The sequence below is a fragment of the Arvicola amphibius genome, chromosome 4, assembly GCF_903992535.2.
Source record: "Arvicola amphibius chromosome 4, mArvAmp1.2, whole genome shotgun sequence".
NCBI classification, from domain to species: domain Eukaryota; kingdom Metazoa; phylum Chordata; class Mammalia; order Rodentia; family Cricetidae; genus Arvicola; species Arvicola amphibius.
Genome location: NC_052050.1, coordinates 10,264,650 through 10,283,347, shown reverse-complemented (window position 1 = coordinate 10,283,347; position 18,698 = coordinate 10,264,650).

The following is an 18,698-nucleotide window of genomic DNA, read 5'->3' as shown; positions in this document are numbered from 1 at the left end:
ATATTTACTTGTAAGATCGTTTTTCTCAAATTCCAAGGACAGCTTTAAAAAGAGAGCATTTTCCCCGCTTTCCTGTTCTCATGCTCTGTGACGTCAGAGTGCTCAACTAATGACTGTGTGAGCATTCTCACTCCCTGACAAGTCACAGGGAGTTGACTGGAGAGGCGGAGGACTGTAAGGAAGTTGGTTTTGGAACCAGGAGAGACCAATTTAAAATTTACTTGGAGGAAACAGGACCAATAGATTGGATAATCTTGTCGTTTAGGGGGAAAAAAAAGCAGTAACAGAAAAATAAGGCTGTAATGCAACAAGCACAAATACCACATACGTATATTCACAAACAAATGCCCCCCAACATGAACACACACACTTGCATAAAACAAGCACGCACGTACACGCGTGCACACACCCACAGACTACTGCATCAAAAAAAAAAAATCATTTGTTATAAGAAATGACAAGTTTGAATTTAAATCATTTTAAATGATGAATTTTAGCTTTGCATTTTAGCAGGTAATATTAGATGAAGTAACTAAAATTTCCTGGCTTTAGCTCTTCTATATTTTGAAATATATACATCGACCTATGTGATTAAAACTTTACACCAAATTGTAGCTACTCGATTCTAGCAAGGAAAAACAGCTAGAGCAATGTTAGTTATTATGCCTAAGCAGAATTTTCTCTAGGTAATTTTTTTTGCTAGGGAGTACATTTATTTGGTGGTTTAGTCTACAATATAAACCACTTATTATTAAACAAAAAATAAAACATAACACATATGCACGTTTCATATATGCATATATACATAGATTCAGATGTCCATATATATGTATATATATACACGCATGCATATAAATTATGTGGAATACTTGCAGACACTAAGCATAATTCTATTGTGCCATCTTGTGGTGGCATGGAACTTGACAGCCATGTTTTCTCCTAGGGCTTAAATGATTGATCTATTAGACACACACGCACAGAAAAAAATCAAACAAATAACTGCCAAACACACAAATAAGAATAGTTATTCATACATAAATTATTTAATAACTTTTCGTGGGTTTTTAGCAGATGATTAAATGTGGTTCTGTTGTTATTGTTGAGATTGAATGAGTAAGAGGCTGCTTGTTCATTTCCCAGCCGCCCAGACTCAGGAAATAATCACACAGAAATCATATTATTTGCGATACTGTTTGATCAATTAGCTCTAGCTTCTTATTGGCTGACTCTTACATGTTAATTTAACGCATTTCCAGTAATCTGTGTATCATCACAAGGCTGTGGCTTACCGGGTAAAGTTCTGTCTGGCTCTGTTGGGGCTACATGGTTTCTCTCTGATTCTGCCTTCTTTATCCCAACATTCAGTTTAGTTTTCCCTGCCTACCTCTGTTCTGCCATGCTCTGCTATAGACTCAAAGACAGCTTCTTTATTCACCAGTGGCATTTACAGCATACAGAGGGGAATCCCACCTCAGAATGGGGACTGTTATTTATCATCTCTTTCTGCATGTTACATGCTCTTATGCCCTAGAAGTACCTAGGTTAACAAGAGTTGTATTTGTTCACATGTTTTAGCTGAAGATGTTACAGCTATAGTATAAGAAGGGGCTGTGACTGAAGGATGATGTGAGCATCATTGGGTGAGTCCTCGGAGACCTGTGATCAGAATAAACTTGAAAAGAAAAGGAAAACCAGAGCTGATCCTTAAAGAGTTGAAATCAGAAAGACAGTTTAAAATATGGGGATTGGGACAAAGGAAATAGATCAGAGAAGAGGAAATATCATGGGTCAAGACAAAGAGTAGATTTTAACTTATTTTTCTGATGGATTCGCCACTGTTTTGCCCATTGTTCTACTAAGTCCACCCTACTCTACCATTGTAGACAATAGAACCACAGTTCTCTCCAATGTTAAATTGAAGTTTTCAAGGAAAGACACAAGGTGTGAATATAACAATGAGGGACATGTGAGCTGTGCAGAAATAAACAGATTTAGCTTTGTGGGTGAAAGGGTCATGCTGCAGTGGGTGTCTCTACACACAGGAGCCTAGGGACGACCACTGATTGGACTTAGTGAGTAATTACAAAAAAGAAATGTCCTGCTTAAACTGGTAGAGTGTGCTTTTAATCTCATTACTCAGGAGACAGAAGCAGACAGATCTCTTTGTGTTTCAGGTCAGTCAGGGATACATGGTGAGGTCTTATCTCCAAAAAAGAAAGTAAAAAGACAGGAAGAAAAAAAAAAGGCATGTGTTGACATGAATATGCAATGATTTTCAGGGAGAAAATGGGGTTTATATATGCTCATATTTCATTGTTTACACGTATGAAATTCTAAAAAACAAAGAAAATACTTAAAACTAAGTAAGAATAAATTAGTACTATTATTGAGCTCTGAAATCAAAATAACCATGGAATTGACCTTCAACCTAAATTTTGAAGGAAACATGAAAGACACTCTGGTACAGGGTACAAGAGTCACAGATGGCTTAGAGGAAGGACCTTGGAGAATTGGTGGGGGTGTTCTATCACACTGTGTGCTCTAAGTTTTTTTTTTTTTTTTGTTGTTGTTGTTGTTGTTGTTGTTCACTAATTAAATAAAATTAACCTTCGATCACAAGGCTGAGTTAGCAACTAGTGGGCAGAAAGTAATCATAGAGCAGCAGAGGGCATCTGGAAGCGATAAAGAGACACAGGATGTAGCAGGAAGGGGTTTCCAAGTGGTACAGGTTTTTCTGGTTTGGCAAAGAGGAAGAAGCACGGGCCTTTCCCAGCTGCAATCAAGGAGAGAAGGTTAGTGAGTTGCAACCCAGCCTCTCTGAGCTAGCATGTTTTCACCTCAGTCTTTGAATCCTGAGTCTTATTGATAAATAGAATGATAGAGATTTAGTTAAAGCTACTTTTAGTGGCAACAACAGAGCCTGTGCCTTAGGGAGCAGAATTCCAGCCAGGCTATGGCCTGAGCAGCCAGGCTGCGGAATTGCGGAACTGCGGAATTGCAATTGCTGGCTGGAAGAGCAGTAAGATTACAGGCAGCCACTACGCCGAAGATAAAACAGCGCTGCAGGCACTGGAGAGCGTTGCACAAAATCAAAACCTTCAACATTATCTTTCCCGGAAACATAGAAGGAAGTTCCACCTCCATAACAAAACACTTAAGATCGTTAACGACACAGATACCAGAATACATAGCTGTTATGAAATAAAATGAATGTAGTAAGCAACACAGCAAAGCAATGCCTATGTCCCCAGATATTCATACCCTAATGTCAAGTCTGGGAACACAGAACAAGGAAACCAAGGAAACAGGGTGCAGGTGAAATTAGGAGCACCATTCCATTTCTACCGTTGGACGAAGTGCAGGAAGGTCCAACCCAATCACACAATCTTGTAAGAGTTGGAAAAGAAGAAAAAAGCATGAAACAAAGAAGAGATGTGAGGAAGAGAGATTCAGCAGACAGCAGGAAGCTACTTCTTAATGACTGGATGTTTTTGAAGATGGATGAAGTTCACAAGCTAATGTTTCCAAAAGTTTCTGGAAGCAGAGAAGGCAAGGAAATGGTTTCCCCTCAGCCACTGAAAATTACGTTCCATTTCTAAAACATACAGATATAGAACCATGAAGAATATAAACTTTAAGTGATATTCATTTTGATCGATGTTTATACATGTTCAGGTCTCCATTGAGGCCAGAAGAGGGCACCACATCCCACGGAGCTGGACTTACAGGCAATTGCTAGCTGCGGGATGTGGGTTCTAGGAACTGAACTCTGGTCATTTCCAAGAGCAACAAGTGTTCTTAACCACTGAACCATGTCTCCAGTCCTAACATGTATAACCATTTTCGTGTCTTTTATTACGTTCAGTTAGAAAACCTAAAAGAAATGGATGAATTTCTAGACTTAGCCAAACCACCAAAATTAAACCAAAAAGTCAACAACTCAAACAGACCCATACAAATGAGATTGACATCCTAGTAAAAAGCCTCCCAACTAAAAAGTTCAGATTTGGGTGGATTCATAGCACAATTCTACTAGACTTTCTAAGATCTACAGCCAATCCTTTTTAAAATATTAGGGGGAGGAAAAAAAAGGAACACGGAGTGTCCTTCAAATCCTATGAGGCCAGTATTATATAATACTCAGACCTAGTACAGATACTCCAAAAAAGAGAATGATAGAGCAGTCTCTCAGGTGATCATAGATTTAAAATGTTCAACAAAATACTTGGAAACTAAATAGAAAGGCACATCAAGAATATGATGCACTATGACCCAGCTAGTTCTATCCTGCGGATGGTTCAATAAACACAAGTCAAAGACTGTACTCAACCAAAAATGTGGGCTTACAAAAATTGTATGATTGCCTCAACAGATGCAGAGAAGCCTACCTACTATTAACTTGACAAAGTACTGAGTGACGCTCTTCTTCACATTTATAAGATTTCTTCTTCTAGAAAAGAATTCGGTAGTTAAAGTTCATCTACTGCCTTTACAGTCTAACATAATGCTACACAATCTAGGAACCTCTTATGCTATACAGGAGGATACAATCTTTCTATATCATTTCACCAGTGAGTCCTTCTAGCATTTTATTTGATACTGTGACATTTATTTTTTAAATATACTCGAGTGTATGCGGAATGTTGTGAAAGAAAAACACACATTAAAAACAAGGAAGAAAAATGTGACCACGGGTGTCTTTTGTTGCAAATAAAAGGTTTTTTATTTCCATCTTGGTCCTTGATGCTGTATGAGACCAGAAGGATTGCTTTCCTACAATTCTGCATCCCTGTCATCTAGTGTGATGTCTTAACACTGGAAAACTCTGAGTATGTATGTGTGGATCTAATGCATTAATGCACGAAATTGATGCAATAGCTTGAACATTGAATGTCCCTCAAAGGCCCAGGCTTCAAAGTCTTGCTTACAGGGTGACATCCCCTGGAAGGTCTTTGAACTTTTAAATATTTAGTGCAAAATAATGTCTTTGGTTCACGGGAGATGTACCCCTAAGGAGGATTATGAGGTTCCAGTCCTTTTTCTCTGTTATGTGCCCTGGCCATGAGGTATTTTGTTTTTTTCAGTCACTTGCTACCACTGTGGTTTATTGTCTTGCTACCATCCTAGTGCCCTGGATTCATTGTATTTTGAGCTAAAGCCTCCAATATGCTGAGCCAAATAAGCCTGCTATATTTATAACTTTAACATTTCTAGTATTTAACTATAAGGATGAAAACTCTCTAACATGAATGGTTACTATCTTTTACGCATAGTAGGTTTTGTATATAATAAGAAAGAATGGGGGAGGGAAGGCGTTACTATTCATTCCAATCCATTATAAGTCATCAGGTGGGTAACTTACCATTTCAAGCCGAATATAAAGGCACAGCACTAGATGAAAAATTATTCTGTGTCAAATGAGCAGTGTAGCTCTAGAGAGGTTAAACCATGGTGATAAGATTGCTACAGAGACCTACAGTTGCTAAATAAAGAACAGCCCGAAAAGATGCTATTTTTTTAAACAGGGAAGTCTATCTTTGGGTTTCATAGACATAGCGTGCGTTGTCTTTTGTGCTCCCATTAAACTTGTCCAATAATTTGTGTTTGACTTTGCAGTTGATTCCTTTTACCCACAAGACCAGTAGTCCCCCGCCACCATGGAAGTAAAAGAGATGTATAGAGATGCTAAAATCCAGCGGAAGGCCAGCAGCTCAGCTTTGCTCCTGCATTTCTACTTTCAAATGGACTCAATCATGATCTCAAGCTGTTTCCCGGACCACTCCCATTTCCTCAGTCTTTATAAGGTCTTACTGTATCACTCACTTGCTGCTGCTATGATAGCCTCTCCAGACCAAAGAAAAATTAAGGGATAGAGGATTTATTTAGGTTCCCGACGATTCCAGGTGCAGTTGCCATGGAGGGAAATCATGACAGGAATCGCAACAGGAACTTAAGCCAGAAAAATATGGAGGAAAGTTGGTTTCTGGCTTACTCAGACTTAAGTTTAGCAAGCTGCCCCATGTCTGGAGATTAGTGGGATGGGCCCTCCTTACATCAATTAACAATCAAGACACACACTCCCAGATGTGACCAGAGACTTCCCAGATGAAGATAATTGGTCAGTTGTGACTGATTTCTCATGCGATTCTAGCCATTGCCAAGTGGGCAATAGATGCTAACAATGTGACACTTATAAATATTATAGTCCAGCCGGGAGGTGGTGGCGCACGCCTTTAATCCCAGCACTCGGGAGGCAGAGGCAGGCGGATCTCTGAGTTCGAGGCCAGCCTGGTCTACAAGAGCTAGATCCAGGACAGGCTCTAGAAACTACAGGGAAACCCTGTCTTGAAAAACCAATATATATATATATATATATATATATATTATAGTCCATATCACAAGAGTATCATCATTTAACTGTACCAGAGACACGTACTGTGCTCACTTATTTGTGATCTCATTGTTATTTTATGGGTGTCAAAACAACAAATATAAAGGGTATAGTAATTAGCACACTGTAAAGAATGTAAACAGAATGAGGCACCGGGCACTAATGGGGCTTGGATGCTATTACACGAAAAAAAAAAAAAGTGGAAACCATTATTGGCGAAATGCAAATCAAATTCGACGTGACTTAAAAATAGTTAGTAGGGGAACCAGAATCAATTTCACTATCTTGGCATACCAACCCACAGATGTGTGAAAAAGCTAATAAAAGAACCAACTGGCTCTATTATCCTTTCAAGTTTTCAGTAAACGCGTTTTATGTGAAAATAAAACAAAAAAAAATTGTTTGTTAAAAACATAAAATTTAGAAAAGAGTAAACACTTTTTCAGTAAGTGTTATTCGTTTTCCAGTTGATTACCTTTACATTTTCTCCTACTACTCTTGCTATAGTATTTTTGTGTGTGTGCAGGTGTGAGCAAGCCCTGATACACGCATGTGACAGTCACAAGACCACTTAGTGCAGCCAGTTCTCATTCACCTTTATGCGGATTTCAGGAATGAGCTCCTGCAGTCGGGCTGCCATGCCAAACTCTTTTCCCCGTTGGACCAGCTCAGAAGCTTCCACCAGTTAATTATCTCCTTGCCACTTCTAATGCGACATTATTTTGCTCATTATGTTTGATTCACCGCGTGTAACATGTGGAAAGTGATCAAGACGTTGTTTGCCCGCTCATTGAGCTGAGGTTTGCGAACTGACAAGAAATGTGCTCTCTCCACTCTCGCCACCAGATGGCAGCATGCACACATCAACTAAAATAAGTTCTTCGTGAGGTTAAAAATGATCCTTTGGAAACAACTAACTCTTCTTGTTAGGCTATGACATAAGTGGACCGAGAATAGGAGGAAGAATTCCCAGTGCGGTGATGAAGATGACGAAGGATATAAACTGGTTGTGGATAGAGCTACAGGATACTGAGGCAATCAAAAGTAAAGGAGGGGGGAACAAGGGCAGGTCGGTTAAACATTTCCAGACGTGGCTATAAATGCATCTGCACTGATAGCAAGCACATCTGGGGAACCAACAGACATCTATCTTTCCCCAGACGTAAGTGTGGCATGCAATGTCTAGAGCTACCAAGGCATAGAGAGCTGAATGTTTCCGCGTGCAGGGGCAGGGCTTCAGCGGGGCTGATAACTCCTCATACAGGCAAAACATTGAGATCAAATGCTGCCATCGATAGGCCTCTTCCTGCTGACATGTTCCACAATGCAGAACAGAACTGTCCTTTGTAGTCTCAGCAGACACAGAGTATCAATAGAAAGGCAAGCTGCAAAGCAAGGAAGGAGTGAGAATATATTCAGATAAGAAGTCAATAACTAAGCATCCGTTTGCTTTGTAGCTTCTTTGATATCAATGTCATCTCTTAGCTTGGTCAATCAAGCACTTCTTATGGTTTGGGTACCAAGTCAATCCAATTCCCAGCTCTTTTCATAACCCAAAGAGTGATGTGAGTCAGTAAAAAGCTTTTTGTTTTGGAAAGATGACTAGACAGAGTAGAAAGTGAGAAGTGATTTATAGCTTGAGATATTGCATCCCTGGTGAAGTTACCGAACTAGATGCGTGAGTCCGCATCTGTGCTGTGATATGTGGGTACATTTGTGTGCTGTTCTAGTCTGAAGATCCTGAGATCCAGGGGATTAATCTCTGTGGTCACTGAAGCAAAACAGACTGCCCTGAACAGAAAAATTATAGTCTTCAACAGAAAAGACCTATCGACATTCATCCAGATTAACCCCAAACTAAAACGCTCACACTTAAAAGACTGCCATATATGAGACATGACCAATTCTTCAGAAGCGCTTACATGTTTGTGCCATGTTCTCTGTGTTTTCCAAAGTGTGCGTTTGTTCTCTGTGTTTACTAATTGTAAACACATGCGTTTTCATGCATATCTCAATATTTTTTTTCGTTTTATTTCTTCCTTGAGGGAGAGTTACAGTGTGCTCTTTATACTCCTGATATTTAATATTTAATCTGAATCTTTGTCCTTTGCAGAGAATTCCAGGCAAGTGCCATCCCAACAGTTCACAACTTACTGGTTTGGGTGCTTGGGTATATAGTTAGAAAATGCTTTAACCCTGGTACACGTCCTTCTAAATCACTTTTCCTCAGACAGAAAGACGTTGTTTCTGATTATTTGTTGGTAATAATGAATATGTGTGGTCATCAATAATTGCTTGCCAGCCTTGAGACCACTAAACTTAAGTCAACAGCCTCTTCAGACACATCAGGATAGAGAAACATAGTGCAAAGCAACAAGTTGCCAGCAGGTGACAGTACCATAGACTTCTACAGAGTTAGGGCTGAAGAGGGGAAAGAGGCTCGTAGAGCTGTACAGTAGGAAGGGGAAGATGCTGATAATCACACAGCATTCCTGTGATTCCTCCGCATACCCTGCTTTCCCCATGTCTTCTGATACTTGTAAAAGAGTACAGTGTTGATCTTGGTTGGTGTGTCTGTTGTCATTCATGTTAAATTTTTGTTTTTATTTTCTTGATAAACTGGAAAATTTTAACCACTTGAAACTGTCCTTAAAGACATATATATCGAATACATAAAACAACATTATACTTTTCTACTTACATTGAAAAGTATATCAAATTTGTTTAAAAATAGGCAAATATACTAAAATAAAGAAAAACATACTTTCTAATCTGGTTGTTTGGGGTTGTTTCTGGGATTTCAGAATTTGTCACAAAACAATATTTTCCTTGAAGGAAGATAGATGTTGAATTGTGGCTTTGTTGTTTAGTTTTACTAAGGAACATTGGTCAACTGAAATCTTAGTTTTGCATGCACAGGCTCTTAAAATAAGGAGGGCTTCCAGGACAACCTTCTTAACAAAAATCTAACAGCTTCAGAGAGATCCCTTCATTGTACCTGTCCCTTATGAGGTCATTTTGCTTGGCTATTATAGCATCTACAGCCTTTTTATCATCCTTATGTATTAATGTGTTCAACATTGTGTCCCTCTTTAATCACTGATCAAGGTTCTTCCATACTGTGCTTTCTGTACTTAGTTTATAATACTAGGAAAGATCATTTATTGGAATAACTGTCATAAGGCTAAAAAAAAAAAAAGGCACTCAAGAGCGAAGAACCTAAAATTTCTGTTCTTGCATGGGATGTATTTGGGACGCTACTGTAACGATTTAACCTTTACAATACTGGGACATACTCTATGCCTGCTGAAGGAGGGATAAGCACAAGAGAGGATGATGAATGTGTGCCTGCTACTGCAGGAGTCTCTTTCAAAAGGGGTAACACTAACAAAAATATTCGTGAGTTGAAAATGTAGAGGACCTCACCCTCAGACCAGGTGAGTGCAGAGACCCTTCACCTCCCCTGGCCATGAATAAAGAAAGCTGGGCCATCCCTGAATTCACAGCCAGGGTGGTCGGCATCTGTGTGGAGAGCTTAAAGCAAACAAGGCTAAGCTATAGCCAGATGTGGGGGCTTTCAGGTTCACTGATGGTTCCCGGGGTACTGGAGGGAAAGCCACGCACTGCACGTTCCTGCTTTTCATGGGGATACCCAGAGGTAGGGAGGCAAAGGAATCAGATCTGTCCCAAGTTTTCAAATTGGTTTCTTCATGCCTCCAAAGACGTATTTGATATTTTCAAAAAAAAAAAAATTTAAAGGCATGCCTTTGAAATTATCAGCAACTGGTACTATGACAGATTGGCCCATCAAATCTGATAAGCTAGCAGATACACCCCATGGGCCAAGATACAGCAGGACATTTCCCAAGGGAGATTATTGCATATCTTCATTTTTGTGTGGGGATTGCTAGAGACTGATCATTAGACATTTATACCAAATCAACAACATTTTTAATATTACATCTTTGGAAAATTAGAAACCTTTTTCCAAGGCTATCTAGTCTGATCTCATTGCCTGCTTTTCCACTTGGTGAGTTCTAAAACTAATCACACAGTTGGTACTATTGACTTCTGGCATTTCCCTTTTCTTCTTCTTTTTCTGCTGTCTCATATACTTTAAGTCCTATCCAAGAAACAAAAGTCATGAATTTAACAGAGAGTATTGACAAATAGGAATTTTTAATGTCTAATCCACCTTGCCTACTAACTGGCACAGGAAGGTTCTATTCTCCTTTGCTAGTGCATTCGTTTGGTCACAAAATCTGTTCTATTTGTTTCTGAGTCCAGAGCTCAACCTCTTTTGTGCTCAGCACTCATGAGGAGGGAGATATTTACTCTTCTCTCACTGAAAAATGAATGGACAACATCATTTGATCTGTAGGCTCCATTTCCACAGCTTGTTGCATACATTATTTAGCATGAAAAGTTGTTGACATCAACTGAAGATCCGCTTAATATAGCCAAGGACAGGATCATACCAGCAGTTTGCTTTCCAAAACTGCCCTTGAACTCATCTTTGAGATTCACGATCTGTACCGATGTCCTCTGTGTGCTGTGCCAAATGAAACCAAACGTATTTGACCCCCTCCAAGTCTGTTTACTGAAGTCACTAAATCACCCTCTCCCTGACCCCAGCTGGAGGTTGAAATCCTCATGCACTGCCATGGGTTTCTTCAGCATTCCACCGAGCAGATGTGTGTTCTGTGGCTTAATCTTTTCCAGATTGATGTTACAGAAGCCCGACACCCGAAGGGGGCTCCTGCCACAGTGTGAAAAACCTCATGCATCACACCTGATTGGTCCATCTCAAAAAGCACAGGTTCCACTACTGGTAGTGGGAAGAGTTGCGTGGAATAAAATTATGCCTGGTAGCTTCATCTCAAGTAAGTTTTATCAATGACTCCATCCCATTGTTTGAATTCACACAGTTGGGTCAACGCTATGTCTATTTGTCACAAATTTTTAGTAGTGTCAAAGAACTTTTCAAGTAGCTCCTGATCTTGCCATTCAAAATCATTTTCACCAGAAGTCATTTAAAAGGCTTACACGTATTGATAAAAACTGGGCCTGTGGAAGAGCTAAGCAAGAAATTGGAAGCATGAGTTTAATTCCTATTCATTTCATGGTCTAGAACAGGTGCAGACAAATTATATTTCTCATTTTGAATGAAATGATAATCATTAATTTACCTTTAATTTGGGTGTAGTATTTCTGGTAATAATTCTGGACTAACATTTTCTGCTATTGCCAAACTTGGATCCCAAGACGTTTATTTATAGTGATGGGTTTGGTTTTTACAACTATCTGTGAGGTTTCAAAGTTATTATCCCATTTGCCAGATGAGGAAGCAAAGAAGTTGATGTTTTCAAATAAGAAATAAGCCTTCTCCTGTGACTTAGAGGATGCAAAATGCCCCAATTTTTTCTTAACAATAGAGAATTTGGAAGGCAAGGGATAGTAAGTATCTTGGACTTGAATAGCATAAGCCCTAATTTTAATCTTTCAGATGTAAATTGACATCATGGAGAATCTAGATTTTTAAGAATCCCATTAGAGAACCTGGTTAAACTCATCATTAAATAGTCCAAATAACTTTCCTTCATCCCTGACTCAAGTTTATAATGTGAGAATATGGAAATATGTGCACCTTTCTCAACTTTGCAATGCGTAGCTATGTAAGTGATATGTGTGGAGGGCTAGGGAGATGGTTGGTTATATGGGCAAGATACCCTTCTTCACAAACCTGAGCATCTGGGTTAGGATCACAAGCATTCATGTAAAAAGCCAGAGGTGGCCTCTAGGATGCCTGAGACCTAGAGGATGGGATAGAGATGGGGGATATCTAGGGTTTGCTGACTTGCCAGGTTAGCTGAGAAACTCCAGGCTTTAGATTCACTCATTTAGGTGGAGAGTGATCAACCAGGGTCCTCATGTCCTTTTCTGATCTGCCATCTCCCACAGAGGTGCACTCACCTGCACATGCCTAATACACACAGACAAATAAATATGTAAACTAAGAAAACTATGTTGGAAGAAATATATAGCATCTGGAATCTCACTGACATTACTGTGCCTTAGAGAAAAATAATTATTATTAATTCTCAACTGGCCATTCAAAAATGTAAATGTTACACATTTTCTGTTTCTAATTGGAAGGTCCTGGCACCAGGGGATTGAGTTTTCTGCTGTTTATATGTCCCTGAATTCTCTGTAAAAGACTTTATTTTGTTATGTAGGCAGCTGGTTTTTCACATAGATAAGGTCAATTAATTTGACCTTTGGTTCAATGTGAAATGTATAATAAAAGTTGGTACCCCCAAGTACCGGATGTTAGCCTTTCAAAAAAAGCAACTTGCTAGGACAGGAATAATAATTTATTACCTCGTAAAATCCAGATGAACTGCTCCAAGTTGCACAGGGCAGTGAGAAAGAGCTTGCCTGTCCTTATTTGTTTATTTATTATTTTTATTTATCATTTATTTATTTTCATTGTGCATAATAGAAGAGAGATGAGAAAAGAAACACAGATACCTGTCCTGCTTCACAGTACGGAATAGCCAAGAGCAAAAACAGCTGTGGTTTCTTTCAGGATTCACTCACAGGAACTAGTTCTGTCTTTCCCAGCAGCCCATCTTCAGGGAGCAGAAGGACTGATGATGCAGGAGAATTTCACACTCATTTTTATTAGTTTTTAAAAGATGTATTTACTTTTAGTGTGTGCATGTGTGTGCCCACATATGTGCAGATACTTTTGGAAGCCAGAAGAAGGCATCTGATTCCTTGGAACTAAAGTCACAGTCCGCTGAGAGCTGCCTGGTATGGGTGTTGGGAACTGAAGTCAAGTCCTCTGCAAAAGCAACAAATATTCTTAACCATTGAACCATTGCTCCAGTCCCAGATTTTGTTATTGAATTGTATTTCCTAATTTGAGTTGTAAAAGTTGTGCATCCTTTGGCTATGAATGTGTTGTTTCTTACCCTCCTCTTCCTCCTCCTTCTTTATTTTCCTCCTCCTCCTCCTTCATGCTGGGGTCAAACCTAGGGTTTTTTTTTTTTTTTTTTTTTTTTTTTTTCAGGGTTGGGAATGACTCCTACAATTACATATATTTACAGTCACAATAACTAACTCACTAATGATTCCTACAGAAGGGAGGGACATTGAAAGACTGAAATAACAATTCTACCCAGCAACCCAGAAAGTACAATCCAAACCATTTATTTCAAGAAAAGCATTGTGGGTTAGAAACCCAAATCAATTATGTAAGCAAGACAAAAGCCACACATGGAAAGTTTAAATCTCTTGGCAAGATAAAATAATTCTGTGTATTTTGTTCACACCCAGTCTCTTCATTTACCACTAATAGTGGTTTGGAATTTCTGTTACTAAAGTTTTCCCCTTTATAACCTTCAGAGTAAAAAAAAAAAGTTTGCGTTTAAGAGAAAAATCAATCAGCAAGGGTTACATTACTTTATCTGTGGAAGATGCGGGAGTGTATCTTTAAATAGGATACAATCCCTTTATTCCTTTTGGAGTGGATACCCATAGCCCTATGCAACCATGGTCCAGAGCTAGAGTTAAGCAGTTTTCACTGTAATTCATATGTACTCTTAGATAACTAGATTTTCTCTTCAGTACCTGAAGATATTTACCAAAATTTATTTTATTTTAATTGGGGGAAATTTTTAAAATAAGTTTCAAATGAACAACCTAAAAACAGAACCAACTGGTTTGTGCATGTTTTCTTTTCTATTTGTTTATTTATACTACTGAAAAGTAGTAGGTGCCCTGAAGTCATTAATTGTCTGAAAGTACAAAATACCCAGAGCCAAAAATTGCAACCAGGTCTGCTTTTGACCTTCCCTTAGGAAATATTTTTTTAGATCATTATCCTTTGCCAAGTATCCATTCCATAGAAGTTGATTTGCTAATTTATTTTTGGAAGATTGAGAGTTCTCATTTCAATTGTAAGCTCCCTGATATGTGCACTGGAACCAAAGCTCCTGAAAGAGAACAGTTGTATTTTAGATGACTAGGTTATTCTTCACTCATTCCTTTCCTTGTCTGAAGGGAAGAATATCCACCAAATATCTAAGTGCTTCCCAAACTGCCACTTATGTGGTTCCAGAGACAAGCTAGCTCAGATGGAGATTAGTATCAATGCCCAAAACGATTCACATGTCAGGAGAATCTCACAAAAATATTGTCATTTTTGTGTTTGGAATATAACTTATGATAGCTAAAACCTTGGTTACATGTGTGCATATATCTCCATATGATTCTTTACAGTAGCTGGGACTCCTTACAAAAAGATTTTTAAGATCCTTAGCAGTACAGAGAGACCCAGAGAAGAAAAGCTATGTGAACATAAAACTGTCAATTATATGCAGCAGGATTCTCATGACCCTAAATTTCAACTTTGTAAATAGGCTTGGCATCAAACCTTTGACTGGAGAAAAGTTAGGAAGGAAGACAGAAAAAAAAGGGGGGGAGGGAGGGAAGAAGAAAGGGAGGGAAGGGAGAAAGGAAGGGAAGAACTGAGGAAGGAAAGAAGAAAAAAAAAGTAGTCTCCCTGCCTAGCTCGTACACACACACACACACACACACACACACGCACACGCACACGCACACGCACACCACACACACATGCACACTCAAATGTGGACACATACTGCATGTGGGCACCACTTTATTTCCTATTCAGTGATATCCTTTCCTGCTAGTGACCTCCAGGATTCATGGATTTTCTAACATGGAACTTCTGAACAAAGTTTTCAGTATTCCCATGAGGAGATATGAGGCTGGATACTCTGGCAAACCATTTCTACTCTGATTCTTGGAGCGGATATATCCATATGGCTATTCTGGTAAACTGCCTGGTAAATGACAGGTAACTATTGAGTGTTAAACAAATCCCTAGGCTTAGATGTTGGTTATCAGTGAGCCTCAAATGAAATGATTTACTCAATTTAAATTGAAAGTTATTTGTTTTATAACTGTGAAAATTATAATGTGTGACTATTTTTATCATAGAGAATTGAAGAGCAAACATTACATTTGCTTGGCTCAATTTCTGACTAATGATAAATTGACAATCAATATTACATAAACACAAGTTCTTGTGATTTTTTTGTTTGCTTGTTTATTACAGAAAGTATTATTAGTGGAGCTCACAGGCCTGGGGAATAAAGAATACCTAGATTTAATAATTTTGACATAATCATAGTAATCAATCTCTGTCTAGGTGATGAGCACAAAGTTGGAGCTCAAATTAAGTCAGAAAAACATCCTGTATTGCTTTTCTGCATTTTCAAGATTAGAAATGTTGATTTATAGGACACATATACCTTTCTTTTATGAGAAGCAAGTTTCACCAATTGATTTAGTGCTAATCTTCAAACATCATTATCATAGAATATTTCATAACTTTGATCTGAATTGATTAAAACACACACACACACACACATATATCTTTGGGTTTTATTTTGCTTTTTCTTTTGGAGATGAAGTTTTACTCTGGGGACAATACTGACTAACACTTCTACAGACGACTGAGTTCTCTGTGTGCAGATACATTTTTCTGATGATCATATTGAGAGATTCAGAGGTAGCTAATGGGGCCTGATGTCAAAGGATAAGAGACAGACTGGACATACAGATATGGGTGAGTGTGTTTTGCTTTTATCTAAAGAGCTTATGGACTTGACTGAGATTGCCATTGGAAGTTAAACATGTCCTTCTGTTTTTAAATAATGTAATAGCTAAATCCTATGCCAATAACTATCTTGGGTATTTCTGAATAAGAACATTCATATGCTCTAGCCAGTGACCCACTCATCTCTAATATTAGATAGATTTTTGACAGTCACAAATCCCGGTCTTGATAACTACTATTGTTACTTCACATTACTTTGAGAGACTCAAACTTTTACCTGTATCTTGCACAGATGACTCAATATGCCTTTAATTTCTGCCACTTTACGATTAGATTGTCTTCCCACAGAATAACATTTGGTGTTTTAGTCTCCTTGATGTCTAACTTCTCTGTAGATCTTACTAGATACTTTGCTCTCTTCTCTGAAGACTCAAGATTTGTTCCCACGGAATTTTTTTGAACCACCTATTCTTATCCATGGTTTAGTTTCATTTTATATTAGATTTCACAATTGGATCACAATAGTCATACATCTACTTTTTAATATGTACTGCCATTTGATTTTGATAAAATTACTTTGAAATTGTTTAAGTTTGACCACATGATGAAATATGACTCTGTTTATAGTCACTGTTCCTTGACACATTTCTGCATGGTACCTTTCCCTGGTCTGGGTTTTTTTGTTTTGTTTTGTTTTGTTTTTTGTTTGTTTTTTTTTGTTTGTTTGTTTTTGTTTGCTTTTTGTTTTTGTTTTGTTTTTTCGAGACAGGGTTTCTCTGTGGCTTTGGAGCCTGTCCTGGAACTAGCTCTTGTAGACCAGGCTGGTCTCGAACTCACAGAGATCCGCCTGCCTCTGCCTCCCGAGTGCTGGGATTAAAGGCGTGCGCCACCACCGCCCGGCCCTGGTCTGGGTTTTGAGAGGCACTAATGAGGCTGAGAGTAAAAGTAGCAACGTGGATATTTGTCCCTCCCCACCCTTTGCTTGACATATTGGTATTTCTTTGCAATTCAGTAGAATTCTAATTCTACTAATCCTTCTAATTCTTTTTATAAATATCTTTCAGCTTTATTGGCCCACTTCATCTCTGCTTCTTGAATAGATTAACTTCAACTCATGAGAATTTTCTCTTACATTCATTATTACCTCCTATTATTATTCGTTTCTTTTTCTTTTTTATTGATATTTATTGAGCTTTACATTTTTCACTGCTCCCCTCCATGCCTCTCCCCTGCTTCAACCACCCCTCCCAAGGTCCCCATGCTCCCAATTTACTCAGGAGATTTTTACTTTCTATTTCCCATGTAGGTTAGCTCTTTGTAAGTCTCTCTTAGTGTCCTCATTGTTGTCTAAGTTCTCTGGGATTGTGGTTTGTAGGCTGGCTTTCTTTGCTTTATGTTTAAAAACCACCTATGAGTGATTACATGTGATAATTGTCTTTCTGTGTCTGGGTTACCTCACTCAAAATAATGTTTTCTAGTTCCCTCCATTTTCCTGCAAAATTCAAGATGTCATTTTCTCTGCTGTGTAGTACTCCATTGTGTAAATGTACCACATTTTCCTTATCCATAGTTGAGCACATGTCCTTGTTGCATGATTGAGCATCCTTTGGATATATACCCAATAGTGGTATTACTGGGTCTTGAGGAATGCTGTTTCCTAATTTTCTGAGAAATTGCCACACTAACATCCAAAGGGATTGTACCAGCTTGCATTCCTACCAGCAATGCAGAAGTGTTCCCTTTTCCATAAAACCTCTCCAGCATAAGTTGTCATCAGTGTTTTTGATCTTGGCCATTCTTACAGGTGTAAGATGGAATCTCAGACTTGTTTTGATTTGCATTTCACTAATGACAATTGTAGAAACTGAAAAATACTATGCTTGGCAAACACAAGTAGTTATAAGGTGACATAACAGTGAATAATTTTCAAAACTTCTTCCAAATTTTGAAAGGTCGAGAGCATGCTTAATTTAAAGGGAACAAGCAAGAGCCTGAAAGAGATCAGAATTGAGACTCATCTTCAATTACTGAAGATAGAATCTCAGTTTCAAGACAGGCCCTTAATTTAATGTTTAGACTCATTCATTCCTTATTTAGGAGTGCATAATATTTTTGGTGACCTTTAAACCAGTTCAATTTAGCTTTAATTTTATAAAAGGTATTAAATTTTTCCTTCACTACATGGTAGTTAAAGAGCTATGATTTAAACTCACAAATGACGGATTAACACCAGGAAAAAAAATAAGTCCAGTAAATTATGTATAAGCACAGGAAGAGATGGCTCACCTATCGGGCTCTTATACCATCTTGGCTAAGGGGCATAAAATGTTAAGAAGAGACAAGAGGATGCAAGATGTGAGAAGGTAAATATCTGGGGAGGTGGAAAGAAGAGATGGTAGTGGTTAGGTCACTTAAATTTTCTAATTCATCCATCTATTCTGTTATACATAAGGTCCACAATATAGTATGCATCTGCTAATAAAATACATGTTCCAACAACTTTTTGTCTCTCTAGGTATTTCATGAACATGTACTACCAAATTTTATTTTTGTTTGGCAGTAAAAGATAAACCATGACCATGATGAGCAGAGACAATATATAAAATGTTTGCAACCACAAAGGTTGGCCATTTAATATTTGTTTCATCTTAGACA